Genomic DNA, 12408 nt, shown 5'->3' with positions numbered 1-12408 from the left:
GGTCCTGTCTTGGAATGTACATGGCCTGTTATACAAGGTGAAGCATACAGCGGTGCTCACATTTGCCCACCGACACTCTCCAGATATCCTATTACTGCAAGAGACACACGCCCAATGGGGCAGATCTGCCAGTTCCTGGCACATAGAGGTCAGGACAGGGTGTACCATGCAGGGCACACTAGAGGCTCCAGGGGGGTGGCAATTTTACTGAGGAAGTCCTGCCCACTGACAATCTCCCATATGATATGTGATGTGCAAGGAAAATTCTTAATCTTGACCGGTACACTTGAGGTACGCACCCTTAATTTAGTGACTGTCCACCAGCGACCCTGCACTCTTTCCTTCAGCTCCTCTCCAAACACCAACTGAAACTGCCCCAAGGACTAACGTTGAAAGTGGGAGACTTTAATGCAGTCCCGATACCAGAGGCAGATGTTCTGGACCCCCCCTCCATGGCCCGCCACACAAACGCTCAAGATCTCTCAAGACAGGGATGCCCCCTATGGCCTCTATTTGGGGGTGGAACTGGAGCAATGGGGAGGAAATCAAATCGCTTTATACTCGGATGAGGTCCTGCTCTACTTGGCCAACCCAGCAGTAATGGGCCCTCACTGCCTAAGTCCACTTCAAAATTTTGGCGCAGTGTTGGGCCTTTGCCTAAACCCCTACAAATCAGTGCTGATGCCCATACCACCTGCGAGAGACTGCTTTCACTGTCAGGACACCATACCTCTACACAGACTCAGCATTAAAAACCTGGGCATCTGGGTGACGCTGTTACCAGAACTCACATGGAACCTTAATATGGAACCATTAGTGAAAAGGACAAAACAAGACCTTGAAAAATGGCAATCCCTCCCACTGAACGTACTGGGCAATATTTCTCTATCTAAAATCATGATCCTACCAAGGGTTTTATACGTCTTTCATGGTTCTGATCACAGTAGCGTATAGCCACTTACTTCCTGTGGTGTGGTGCCCGATCCCACCTAGCCCTTCGGTCCTGCCAGCGTGCCCCATATGAAGGGTGCCTGGGGATGACAAATCTTATTTTTTTACTATTTAGCCTCACACCTAGTGGCAGTGCATGACTGGTTTAATGAGAGATGGTTAGACCCAGCCTATCTTCTGGAGCTATCGTTGATGGGCTTTCCCCGAATGCTAAATATGCTTTATGGATCTCCTATCCCTTGGGACACCGCCACTATCATTAGCCTAGCGATCTCCTCATGGAGAGCAGCACTTAGCCACACCTGCTGGGCAAACATGCTTTCTTCCCTTCTGGCATGGTACCTGGATTGGGGACGCTACGAAGTTTCAGAGCTTCAAGAAATGGGACCTGATAGGGGTATCGATATTGGGTGACGTACGGACAGGAACACACATGAAATCCTGCCAAGAAATTCGAAAGGAATATACGCTCGCACCCACACAATTTTATAGGTACTTACAATTGCGAAGTGCCCTGTCAGCATGGGTCCCACGCACTGACCCAGCACCAGATTTTAACCCCTTACAGGCTAAACTCCTGATGGGCTCCCTGGGGAAAGGACACCCTGGACCGCCTCCGGGCCCAATAGGAGGATTGGGTGGGCCCTCTAGAAGAGGATGATTGGACAGACGCCCTGATGGCACCCAAGATTCTCACTATCTCTTCCCGACTGAGGATGATTCAGACCTACTACTTCCATGGCGTGCACTTAACACCAAAGAGACTACATTGGGCGGGTCTACTCCCTGAGCCGAGTTGCCCCTGCTGTGGTTTCTCCCCAGTTGACTTTTATCATGTCACCTGGATCTGCCCCCAAATCCAAAATTACTGGTCAAGTATTCATGGGAGCTTACCGAGATACTAGGATGGGAGTTTCCCATGTCCCCCCTGGTGGTTCTGCTGTGGGTCCACAAAGGTGTGGAGGGCACAAGAGCAACAGCTCTGCTAATTGCCAAACACGATACAGCAACAAAATGGAATAACCCTGTGGCTCCGGGACTGGCGCAGTGGCGCAGAGGGGTTGACTGGTGCTGCCAACAAGAAAAAGCAGTTTATGATCCTAGAGGCTGCCCTAGGAAACATGAATGGGTGTGGTGAACTAGCTGGGGGAACTTATGGAGAACTGAATCAGGGAGTTGGGGGTTCTGGCATGGCTGTACCACAAGCGGGTGTTACGAAAGATGCTTTGGGATTACTTGTACACTGTAATTATCCTTTGCTTCTATATTGAATGCAACCTATGTCCTCCTGTTTTATTCAGATGTAAAATCAATAAAATTGGTTATGAAAAAAAGGTTGACAGGCAAACCAAGATACATTGAACTGCAATAGTATAACTGTGCTGAAACACATGAATTTATAATCTGAATCTTATGTGATAAAGCAAACAAGTGAAGAATCTGTTTTAGTGTACTGAGCTGGAAAGCACAACTATTGACTACAGTATTATCTGATCGACCACAGTTAGTCTGGAATAAAGATTTACACAAAATCTTGTTACACAATAGGATATAGTGGGCTGTAGGGAGCAAGGATGCTGGCCAATAACAGAAGTTCCAAAAAGCAGATGCCTAGCTTGACAAAAAATGTCAGTCTTCTCACCATTAAGCTTCAAATGGTTATTGCTCATCCAGCATTCTATTTTCGTGAGATAATCATACAATCATTCAATACGTTGCCGGAAGCTACATCTCCCTTGATCTTCAGAATAATCTGTGTATTGTCTAATAGAGAATTAATTCAATACTGCAAGACTGAATTAGGAATGTCAAGATGAGGACATATAGATTAAACAAAATGAGTGACCAAATAGAGCCCTGCGGCACCCCACAGTTACAAGAAAAAGGAGTTATTGAAACTTGGCGCTCCTGGTTGGAAAAACAATCTGGCAAACCAAGGTAGTACAGTGCCTTTAATGCGAAGCTTAGACAATCTTTTAAGTAAGATGTAATGACTGACAGCATTAAACACGTCAAGTAAAATTAAAGCTGCTGGGATTTTGTTATCTATGGATCTGCGTAAATCATCTGCGGGCATAATAAAGGCTTGCTCTTTACTATGGCTTCATCGAAAACCCAGCTGGGAAGGATGGACGATTGAACTCGTTGAGATGTAGTATTGAAGCTAATTAAAAACTGCCAGTTCCATTAACTTGCAGCAGCAGTGCAGATGTGCTATTAGGTAGTAATTGGCCAAATTGTCAGGTATAAAGATGGCTTCTTTAACAATGTTCTAACCACAGCTCAAGAAGGAACTGATACACTTTCCAGCGATGCTAGAATAATGGCTTTTGAATGAGAATGTTTTATTTTTGATAAATCTTTATGTATTTTTGCTGGAATAGGATCATCAGGTGAGGCACATGGTTTACTACCAGAAATAAATAAAATAATAATCATCCGCTCAAAGAAGAGACCAATTTGTCAAAGAATCCAAGTACATAAGTAATACAGTAGTTTTGGGTCCAGGGCTATCAGTTGTTGCAGGGGCTAGCAAACCTTTGAAATTGTAGCAATTTCTTCTGTAAAGAAATCAGCCAAGGCATTACTTCGTAACTTTGAAGCCTCAGAATCTGAACCATTTTGAGGATTTATAATAACTTTTGTGATACTGAAAAGGATTTTGATATATTAGGTGATTTTAAAAGCTTTTGAAAAAATATAATTTTTACCTTCTTAATAAATTATTTCGTTTTTTCCATTCAAGTTTAAAATTAGGGTCATAATTGCAACGCCATTCACATTCTGCTGTCTGCAGAACGCATTTATGTTCAAATCTGCCAAGCAACCATTTTACTCAGGTCTCTGAGGACACGAGGAGGCAGTGGAAGAGTGGGGAGGCAAGTGCTTCTCCGAGTGACATCACAACAGTGACAATGATTTTCACTGTTGTGAGTGATAATTAACAGTTTTTTCATTCTGCCATTCAAGCTATTGGCTTCCGGTGGAAGCCAAATACAGCAAAACAATCTCAGATCCCTTCTCTCCATATTGACTTTTTTTCCCAAAGGTCCAGAATCATTGGTCTTGAGTCGTTTCTTCTCCCATCTCTCTTCTTCACCTACTTTAATGTACTCACAGAATGACTCCTGTCAACTTCACTACTCAATCCACTGCAACATCCCTTACAAATTTCTCACATATCCACACATTTTTCCACCCCAGTCCTCCTATTTCTTTCTGTATTCTTTGTCACATTGACCTTCTCACAGTGCCTATTTGGGCATCCATGCAAAGAAACTAGAATGTTTAATCTCTCACCTGTCTAACAGCTCTTTCACTGTGCCCCCTTACCATGCATAGTACACTCAGATCCAGTGCTGGACATTTTAGTTTTCTCCTTTTATGGTACCACTGTCGCCAGTGTGCTTTTGCTGCTCGAATGAGAATTTACCTTAAAAAAACAAAAGACAAGAGGTGTCGGGCAAAACAGGAACAGTTTGTTAATTAAACATTACGGACGGGAGAGCAGTTACAGAACTGGGTTGTGAGGGGTCTGAGAACTGTCTCTCGTTGTACATCTGATTGAAGCAAGTTTTTATACATTTCTTTGAGTGTCTTAAAACCATAAAAGATATTTTTTTCTTGGTACAAAATGCAAACAGTTGTCAAGGAGTCGTAAATACACTTCCAGAAAGTAAACGCACATGGGCCTTGACCTGGCATGGACTTTGACCTGGTATGGACACAATGTGGGCCAGTGAGTATGAGTCCAGATGTCTGGCCTGAGGAGTGCGTGGTCACTGCGTGTGCTGTGGTTTGATTGGCTATGAGTTCCTAATTACATGTGGCATTTAACTTTATGTTTTGGGGAATGTAAACAACCCTCTGGCCATGTGTGTTTTTTTTAGGCCAATATCAGGGCACCACTGTGGTGCTGCTGCCTATCAGTGGGATCCAATCTAAGTTTTCCTTTTTTTGTATTTGGCTGTGTTACCCCACCTGTGACCTGTCAGTTGTCAACCTCAGGCCTAGGTCTCAGAGCTTGCCTGACCACATACCTATGTGCTGGGGTTGATGGAGAGTTCATGACAGGGGAATCTAACAATAGCGATGCGCCTTCGTATGTGTATATTAATGCATCACCATAAGGATCAACATCAATTAATCCAATATTAACATTCCCCCTGTCAATTAATTTTCAGCGACACCATCAAACCCACACATCATGATAGTCACATTGTCGGTACCTTGTTGTCCCACTTCCCTCGCTATTTGTACTCTACCCAATTTGGACACTGTGGGCCTGATTCAGACCTTGGCGGACGGCGGAGGCCGTCCGCCAAGGTTCCGCCGCCGAATGACCGCACCGCGGTCAAAAGACCGCAGCGGCCATTCAGACATTTCCGCTGGGCCGGCGGGCGCTCTTCAAAAGAGCGCCCGCCGGCCCAGCAGAAATGCCCCTGCAACGAGGACGCCGGCTCAGAATTGAGCCGGCGTAGTTGCAGGGGTGCGACGGGTGCAGTTGCACCCGTCGCGTATTTCAGTGTCTGCAAAGCAGACACTGAAATACTTTGCGGGGCCCTCTTACGGGGGCCCCTGCAGTGCCCATGCCATTGGCATGGGCACTGCAGGGGCCCCAGGGGCCCCGCAGCACCCCCTACCGCCATCCTGTTCATGGCGGGTTTCCCGCCATGAACAGGATGGCGGTAGGGGGTGTCTGAATCCCCATGGCGGCGGAGCGCGCTCCGCCACCATGGAGGATTCAATTGGGGCAGCGGTAAACCGGCGGGAGACCGCCGGTTTACCCTTTCTGACCGCGGCTGAACCGCCGCAGTCAGAATGCCCTCGGGAGCACCGCCAGCCTGTTGGCGGTGTTCCCGTGGTCGGTGACCCTGGCGGTCACCGGCCGCCAGGGTCAGAATGGCCCCCTGTGTTTTTACTGCAGGAAAGTCCCAACTGCAAAAAACCACACAACAACAATAACACAATAAAAACAGGCAACAATAATGTGCACAGACCAGTCAGGCACCGGGGAGCTAGGAGAATCAGTTTGTGAACCACTCCTGCTCAGAGGCACCTCCCTCTTCACCCATGTCTTTCCATTGTTCACATTATTGCCAGGTATAAAAGTGCAGCAAGATGTACAGATTTTTAGGCACACCCCACCCTCCATTGCAGTCATGAAGTCCAAAACATACCGATGTTGCATCACCATGAGGTTGGTGGCTCTCAATTCCTCCTTGATTTCATTAAGGCCGAGCTCAGTACTGCTCATTATTTTGAACATTTCCCACTGAGTTATTTGCAACGAGCAGGCATTTGAGTTTGTCTGCAAGGTGGAGAAGGGTATAGACCCTCCTGCCGATACTTGGGGAACAGTGAACAGTCTAAATTCCTCTGGAATGCCCTTGTACCCGAGCCCAGCCAAAATAATCAGCAGCTCTTTTCCTTGGAGCCTGATACAACAGTGCTGTTTTCTTCCTCAGCTGGTGCTGGTACAGTTCAGATAGATCTTCTACTGGGATGACCAGGGTTGGGGTGTGTATGGTGATGAGAAAGCAGAGGCCCCGCCATCCAGGAATGAGCTGGGTGTAAGCAAACTCGCTGCACTGCTAGTAGGTGTCCATCAGCGTGGAGGTCACAGACCCATGCATTCTCCACCAGCTGCATATCGCCCATGTCAAAAATCGGTACCAAAGGGGCAAAGATCTCCCCCACGGCCGCACGCTTCAGCAACGCCATCCAGTGTCTCGCCGTGCACGTCACTGTGTCCACCCCACGTGGTCTGGGTCTTGTTGGCCCAACCAACAGCCTTAGCAATCTATCTAGCCACACAGCATCGCCCTCAGGTGCCAAGTGGGGTAGGTATCGAATAGGGTGTAGCCAAAAATCCGCAAAATGTCCCTGAGCGCACTGATAGTGTAGTGCCAGATCAGGGGCAGCCAACCCACCTCGTTCAAACAAAAGTGTCAGTTTTTCCCATGATAGTCTAGGTCGCCGGCCCGCCCAGGCCAGAGTCACGAGGGCGGATCTAAGCTTTTTTTTAAAACTAGCAGTAAGAACAAGAGGTAGATTAATAAAAAGATATAAAAACTGTGGCAGAATGACCATAATCGCTATTGCAATGCGCCTTGTCAGCGAAAGCGGCAGCGAACGCCACCCCTCTACCTTTTTTTCCAACCACATAATGGCTTTGCCATAATTAGCTGACCACAGCGTTTCCACATCCCTGCTGAGCCATATACCCAGATATCGCACCAGTCCATCAGCCCAGCAAAGGGGGTACCTAGAGGGGAACTGCACTGTAACCTCAGAGAGGGGTAGCACCACTGATTTGGACCAGTTGATGGTGATCCCAGAAGCCTGACCAAAGCCCACTATCTCATCCAGCAAGACATCAAGGTGCAGTCGCAGGTCACGAACATAGAGGGCGATATCGTCCACATACATGGAGACCAATATTGGGCGCTGCAGGAATGCCAAACCCCTATGATTATGATGGTGACGCAAGCAAGCCACAAGCGGCTCCATCGCAATGGCAAAGAGTAACGGAGAGAGCAGGCACCCCTGGAGAGTACCCCTAGCAATCGGAATTGGGTCAAAAATGACGCCGTTGACTCTCAACCGGGCAGACGGCCACGAGTACAGCAAACGAATCAACTGAATAAACCTAAAGCTCAACCCCACCCGAGCCAGCAACGCAAACGTATAGTGCCATGCCAGAGAGTCGAAGGCCTTGGTGGCATCTAGAAACACAACTGCTGCGCAATCTTCACGTCCAATCATACTTAATATTGGAAAATAAGTTTGGAGGTTATATAGGGTGGAGCGACCCAGCACAAAGCCCAATTGAACCGGAAATACCAGTGAAGGGAGCAGAGGCTGCAAACAAGCTGCTATAAGCTTCGCCAGAATCTTATTATCAATAATGATTAATAAGAGAGGCCTATAAGAATCGCAGAGGCAAGGATCTTTCCCGGGCTTCAAAATTGTCACAAGGAGAGCCTCTTGCAGCGAGGGCGGTAGGAGCCCGGTCTCTGGAGCTTCCGCGTAAACCTCTGAGGTGAGGAGCTAATATATCAGCATATTCCTTATAGAAGGCCGGCGTTACACCATCCAGCCCAGGTGCCTTATCCCCGGGTAAGCTGCGTATTGCCTGGACAACATCGTCCACCGAGAAGGGAACATCTAAATACTGCCTGTGTGCATTCTCAAACCACAGGAGGCTAATATCCTCGAAATAGTCAGCAGCAGCTTCCGAGTTCAACCCCGGGGGTTCAGCGTATAGAGCTGAATAAAAGTCAGTGAGGATACGCTTGATCTCACCTGTGCCAGTGTGTCGCGTTCCAGACGCGTCATTCAGCTCCACAATATAATTACTTGCCCACGGATTGCGGAGCATTACGGTCAGAGTTCGGCCAGCTCTGTCACCCTCACCGTATTGCCTCGCAGTAGCGTTCTTCCGAAGCTGACCTCGCGCAGGACAGCCTCCTCAAACTGTGTCATCTTCCCCCTCAAGGCCGCCAAAAGGTCCTCCGACCAGTTCAAAGCCAAGCGTTTTTCAAGATCAGCAATCTGGGCCTACAGCTTTGTCAGCTCTCGCCTTAACACCTTCAGCACGCCGTGCTGTTTAGAGAGACAAATCCTGCGGATCACCACCTTAAAGGCCTCCCATACAGTGCCGGCCGAGGTCACCGACCCCCGATTCTCTGCAAAGTACTGAAGTATAGCGTCACAAACCTCATCCCTGAATACCTGGTCCCTAAGCACACCATGAGGGAGCCGCCACATAAAGGCACGGCACGGCCCAATCGGAACAGCCAGCTCCAGCATTTACCAGCAAATGATCTGACAGAGTGCGGCCCTCATGCTCAATGGACTGCATCCAGAGCTCAACATCCCTGGTGCCGAGCCATCCGTCTATGCGGGACCAGCTACCGTGCACATAATTGACGCAGGTACCTTCCCTGTCAGTCCCGTGCTTTTTCCTCCATAAGTCCACCAAGGCACCCTCATCCATCACCCATGTCAGAGCTCTGGCAGCCGCCTAATGCTGGGGTCTAGCCCCGCTCTCACGATCCGCCTCGAAGTCCAACACCACATCAATACTAGTATTGGGGTGGTTTAAAGGAGAATTGGCGCTCACCTTTACATAGTATATTGAATATCCTTAAAGGGCAAATCTTACTTCCAGCCGACGGTGGTAATGCAAGGTCCCTCCCCAAAAACAACCTTGTAAATTGACAATCCGAAGATTGTTCTCCTAAATATATGTAAGCTAAGCACACGTCTTACTGTATATATTAATGCAATAAAATTCAGTCCCAATAGATTCCAAGTATTCTTCTTTATTTCTTCTTATCGCCCTCCAATGTTCGCAGAATATTAGAGGGCTATTAGACAGGATGATGAATGAGAGAGATACTTCAATGAACAAAGGAATAGAAGGAGTAAATTGGCAAGACGTGATTGGATATTACGGAGGAATTAATACTAATGATGAATACTGGAGAAGAGCTTATTTGGAGATGTAACAATTAAAGACAGCCGTAGAAAGCCCTGAGGAAGTCCCAGATAAAACACGTGTTGGCTTGGCTGGAGCGAAGAAATAAAGAAGAATACTTGGAATCTATTGGGACTGAATTTGATTATATTAATATATACAGTAAGACTTGTGCTTAGTGAACATATATTTAACAACACCACATTAAAGTTGCCTCCCCATAACAAGGACCCAGGACCCAGAGAGTTGATTAGTCGCCCCAGTTCCCTGAAAAATTCAGGGTCATCAGTATTTGGGCCATATAACGCTACCAATCTGCAAGGCCTGTCAAGCAGCGAACCACTCAGCATAACATAGCGGTCATTGGGATCTACAAGTACCTTCTCAGTACGCCACGGAAGACCCTTCCTGATCAGAATTGCCACACCTCTCGCATAGCCCGAATAGAACACAGCGTGCCATTCACCAATCCAGCCAGCCTTCAACCGATGCTTAGTGGCCTCCACCAGGTGAGTTTCCTGCAGCATGCAAATGTCCACCTCATGTCGTTGCATATAAGCAGATACCAATCGCATCTTGCACCCACCATACAACCCGTGATCATTCCAGGTAAGACAGCGCACAGGAGTCACATTTTCTTGCGCAACAACAACGCCTTATCCGAACATACATCTCCCCATAGCATCACAAATGAGGCTTCCGCGGCTTGCAGGGAAAGGAACAGGAATAGAAGAGAAGAAGCAGAGGGAGTAAACCAAGCATAAAACAGTCCCAGCCCCCACCCACGCTGACCCCCCAAACGGGTCAGAGTTACAGTCCCTCCCATCCCCCAAAACATTTCCCACAACATATTAGCAAACAGTGTAAATGGACTCATGCAATGGGGCATCAGCGAGGCCATCCGGAGCTCATCCCAGGTGGGATGAAAGGGCAGGGGGCCAACGATAAAGGAACATACAGCAGAACAGCCCGCCCCAGCAGTCAAGCATCTAGAGATTTACAGACCGCGCGGCCCCGGATACGGTCACAGGGGCCTGAGTAGAAAAAGAATAGATTTAGTCATTGTCACTCAGAGAGCCGTCCTCACCATCAGTGGCCTGTGGACTCCCCGACGACACCTTCTTAGGGATAGATTTAGCAAATTTCGCAACCAGTTTTGGGTCAGTAAAGAAATGTAACTTGCACCTATGTTGGACCCGCAGCTTAGCCGGGTAAATGAGGGAGTATTTCGCATCAGTCTGGCTAAGCGTACGCTTAACCAGCAGAAAGGCTTTTCGAGCCGCCTGCACCCCAGGAGTATAGTCAGGGAAAATGCTCAGTCCACGACATTGTACACCACAGGCTGGCACTCCCTGACTAGACGAAGAATGGTGTTCCTGTCTCTGTAATTCAGCAACCGCACAATAATAGGGCGTGCAGGGGCCCCGGAGGAGGCCGCGGTCTCAGAGATCTGAAGGCCCTCTCCACCACCAACATCCGAGAGAGCTCGCCCGCGAAAAGCTCAGATAGCATGGTCTTGACATAATCCTCCATGCGCCCCATAGCTGTCAACTCCGGAAAGCCCAAGATGCGAATGTTATTACAGCGAGACTGGGCCTCAAGATCCTCGTTTTTATTACGGATCACCTCCAGCACGCATTCCATTCGCAGCAGCTGCTCACCATCACCACGCCGACCATCCTCCAAGTCCGAGGTGCGGGATTCCAGCTGTTCAAAACTTGAGTAATGACAATCCACCTGTTTCTTTAAATGATCCATCTGCTCCGTCAAATGGTCAAGCTTAGCATCGATGCCGGCCAGGCTATGCTTAAGGTCTAAAACATAGCATTCATGGAGGACGCAGAGGTCTCCTACTTAGGCGGCGAGTCGTCCATCAGCCAGCCGGCCGAGCTGCCTTTCTTTTTCCAACACTCAAATGAGAGCTTAGCCTGCTTTTGGTCAGCCTTCCCCATCCTCTTCACAGCCGACCAAACAGGCAACCAGCAGGACACCACTGCTCCTCACCAGCAGGCAAACCAGAGGGCCACCAGAGAACAGAAGGCTCGACCGGGAAACCTCTCCCGCAGGCCACCCACCACGGAACAAGGAGGGGGGAAGAAGAGGGGACGTCGGGCGCCAAAGCCAGATCAGCAGACGGCACTGCGCAGTCGGTCACAACCTCAGAAGCCAGCCTAGCTCAGCCTAAAATAACAGCAATCCTTAGAAGCACGGGCCCCCCAACCCGCACGGCACCACCAGCAGGGCCCACAGGGCAGCAATGGTGGGATTCCAGGGGGGCCACAAAAATATTAGCTGGGGGGGCAGAAGAGGGAGAACACCCCTCTATATGTCCCACAGGGGCCCCCCAATTGGAGGGCATCAGCAGTCACCTCAGGGCGCCGGCACGCTGTAGAAGAACGAGAGGAGGCTCCCAGCCCCAAAGTTGCGGCGATCCAATGCCCCCGCGGGAACCCGCAGCCCGATCCAGCCGCCGACCGGGCCCTTCAGGGGCAGCAGCACGGCACCTCCATCACGGAGTCCGGGGGGCTGCTACAAATCCCAGGCCCCCAGGTACTAGAGAGATCCAGCCAAAAAGACAGAAGGCTGCCTGTAGCAAGAGGGGGCCGCCTGCACCAGCACAAATCTGCACCCGAGCCAGCCGCCGGGAGGCCCCGCGGGGGCCGGACAACACAGTGCCAGTCCCAAAGTCCTACAGGGACGACTTCACGCCTCAGCGCCCCGAACTCGGGGGTGAGGTGAATTCAACAGGGAAGAGCCGTCCCCCGCGGCCCCAACTCCGGCGGCCCCCAACATGAGAGCTGGCCGGAGCAGCAGAGGCCTGCGAGCCCCACGCGCCCGCCCAGGCCCCACCACAAGACCAGGCCAGCAGGCGTGCCCTCCAGCGCACATCCGGGAGAAAACGCCGGCCGGCAGCCTCCACAAGTCTTCCGATGCCATCTAAGATGGTATTGGCAGGGCGGGAGGCTGCAGGG

At 49.5% G+C, this 12408-nt stretch overlaps 1 protein-coding gene across 1 annotated transcript in view; it reads right to left on the bottom strand.

Moving 5' to 3' along the window:
- The window catches only part of PSPH (phosphoserine phosphatase), a 172038-nt gene extending 167732 nt beyond the window's left edge, over window positions 1-4306 (bottom strand). Inside the window, exon 1 of the mRNA XM_069226939.1 lies at window positions 4285-4306. The gene's annotated coding sequence lies outside the window, so the exon portion shown is untranslated. The remainder of the gene's footprint in view (window positions 1-4284) is intronic.
- Window positions 4307-12408: the final 8102 nt, after the last annotated feature.

Source organism: Pleurodeles waltl, chromosome 3_2 (genome assembly GCF_031143425.1).
Source record: "Pleurodeles waltl isolate 20211129_DDA chromosome 3_2, aPleWal1.hap1.20221129, whole genome shotgun sequence".
In the NCBI taxonomy this organism is placed as follows: Eukaryota; Metazoa; Chordata; class Amphibia; order Caudata; family Salamandridae; genus Pleurodeles; species Pleurodeles waltl.
This window is presented reverse-complemented; position numbering and strand designations above follow the sequence as displayed.